Here is a 2,700-nt window from a genome sequence, read left to right as displayed (position 1 = left end):
TACACGTAGACCTCTCCGGTGTAGGAGTCTCTGCTGGAACGGCTTTCCTTGTCTCACTCCATGTTCAATAGAGAGAAATAATAACTTCTAAGAGGACATTGATCTCATCCTCAAATATTCAAAATATATGAGCAACTGCTTTAAAAGTGCCAGTTAGTTTACCGAGGGAATCAACTAAGAATTGCCCAGAAAAAGATGTCCTCATTGTCAAAAATGTCGCTAAGCTGAATCCCGTTCTCGCTGTCTCCTCCCTCCACCCTGTAAACTGGAAAAGCACATTGTTCCTTGAGTACTTGTATATAACGTGACAACAGAGGACGTCACTCTGGGAGCAGCGCATTGGTGCTGACATGCCGTCGGAGTAAAACATCTTTAGTTTCCAAAAATGCCATTGCAAGACATCTGGCAAACTTCTTTGAAGATCGTTGTACCAAGCAGAGGTTGACCTGATTTCAGTGCGTCTAAGTGAAAGTACATAAAGCACCATTTTGATAACGTGCGTTTACGGTAAGGACTGTCAGAGATATAACCAACAATGAAGGGAAAATAGTTATCTGTTTGCTGACAAACTGGGCTTATTTGTGCACAGAAAAGTATAAAGTTTTACATTTTAGGAATAAAGAACGTAGACCCTAACTCCAGGCTGGGAAAGCAGTGTTTTGTCAGAACATTATGACTCGGGAAAAGATTTAGGTCTGGTAGTAGACAAGTAATTGAGTCATTGTCAGTGAATTCTGTGTCATGATGTGGCAAAGCTGTGCTGAAAAGTTTCAGAGAAGAACAATATAATTCAAGATGTAAAAAAAAAAAAAAAAAAGTCCCTTTTGAAAGATTGCAAGTACGTTGTTAGTGGGGTAGATCATCAGCAAACTCAAATGTCTAGAGAGTAAATCTAAGCAAAGCCAAGTTTAAGTATGCATTTGAACAACAAAACAGACTGTCAGAGTTACAGTGGTAGTTCAGTTTGTTTTGCTCATGGGATCTGCAAGTTAAGACTGATTATATTTCCTAATGTTAAGCTTCAGCAAAACTCCAATATTATTTAAGTCCGTGTAGGAGTAAGTTGATTAATGATTTGTATTAATTGGGAGGCTAGACTAGCTGCTGAGTTATTCCAAAGGTACACTGTGTCCTGCGTACCTAAAGACATGTCAGTTTTGTTGCCAGCTTTCCTTCCCTGGGGCTGTGTCATCTGGAGGTGGTATCTTCCATGGAGCAGCGAGAAACCCAGAATGCCAGGAAAGAGGGAGACGTTGAGCCCTGCTGCACCAATCCCAGGTCCCCTTTGCCGTGTTTAGTCCCAGCGCAGTACCAGGAGGAGCCTGGGAACTGTGAAGATGATGTGTTGAATGAGAAATCCTTTGGAGGATCCATGATTAACAAAACACGATGGCTTGGGTAGCAATTAGAAATAGAAAGCTTTGAAGAACAGGGCTGACCGTTCCCCAAGCGATGCGTTGTTACACCGCAGTGGAGAGGAGAGCCAGGTGGCCGGTAAATCACACTTCCTAAAAGAGAAAGCTTCTGGTAAAATATTTGGTGAGTGAAGCAAAGTTGCACTTGCGGCTTTGCTGGCTCACTGAACTCGATTATGGTATCGTTGAACTTAGCAGCCTTCCAGTCTCCTTACTACTAAGATCTCCCTTTACTTTTTTGTTAGACTTGATGATAAAGATATGTAAAACAGATTCGAGAATCATAACCGAGGTGTATGTCAGTTCTGCGAAATAATGTTCAAAGGATTAAGTGTTTCTGGAGGTGTTTGCTTAATGCTGGTGGCCAGGAGATGCTCCAGAGGAAAATTCCTAATGGCAGCTAGCAATTGAACTAAACTTCACATTAATTTCTATTGATGTGATTTTATTTTTTCTCTCTTTTTTCCCCTTTGTTTCCAAGTACCTAATCATCTCCTTTCCCCAAACCTTGTCTAGTTATAGTAGTCAGAAGTGATTTGCCATGCACCGAGCACTCTGTGTCTCCGTGATGAGCCTGTTCACGGCGGTGAACAGGTACTCCCCAAAGCAGAGCACACAAGGCATGGTTTGCAGCTCTCAAGAAACGCAACTGCTTTCTCGACTAAGCTGCAAAGGTTTGTTTAAGGACTGGTGCGGTCAGGTCCTGAGCTGATGGACAGCCTTCTCTTTTGCTAGGTGCAGTGTATTTTTGGCAGGAGCAAGCAGGGTGGATGTGGGGGGCGTACAACTTTGGACACACTCGTGCTTGACAGTAACGATACGAGCAGCGAACTGAATCCCAAAATGACCGCTTCAGCGGTCTAGAGATAATAGCCAAGCTCTGCGTGGGGAGGGGGAAGCAAAGAATAACACTTAATCTCTTTAAAAACAGTTAGATGCTCCGGACATGCTCTTCCCCTGAAGGGACGTGTAACACCCCAAATCAGCCAGCGGTGCTCTGCTGGGACAACTCTAAATCTTGAGGCGAGCTGCATTTGCCCTACTGAGGATGTGTTGGTCGCTTCTCGTACAGCCTGAACAGTCTGCTTGGTCCCCTGGGGAAAATTAACTCCAAGTACTCCTAAATACTACAGAACAAAACAAATTACCGTGACCTTTAAATAGTTGTCGCAAAAGTGCTGAATTTCTGGTAGCTTCTGGTATTTGAGTTTCTTGTAATGTGGTATTTTTCATGGTTTGCAAAGGCTGCATGTGTGGGGTGAGCTTTGGGGATGTGATTCCCCCC

General features: G+C 43.4%; 1 protein-coding gene across 1 annotated transcript in view; it reads left to right on the top strand.

The window, feature by feature from the left end:
• The window catches only part of LOC103923910 (putative Polycomb group protein ASXL2), a 35,227-nt gene that overhangs the window by 21,164 nt on the left and 11,363 nt on the right, over nt 1–2,700 (top strand). The window lies entirely within an intron of this gene.

Source organism: Pygoscelis adeliae, unplaced genomic scaffold (assembly GCF_000699105.1).
Source record: "Pygoscelis adeliae isolate BGI_AS28 unplaced genomic scaffold, ASM69910v1 Scaffold89, whole genome shotgun sequence".
Lineage (NCBI taxonomy): Eukaryota > Metazoa > Chordata > Aves > Sphenisciformes > Spheniscidae > Pygoscelis > Pygoscelis adeliae.
This window is presented reverse-complemented; position numbering and strand designations above follow the sequence as displayed.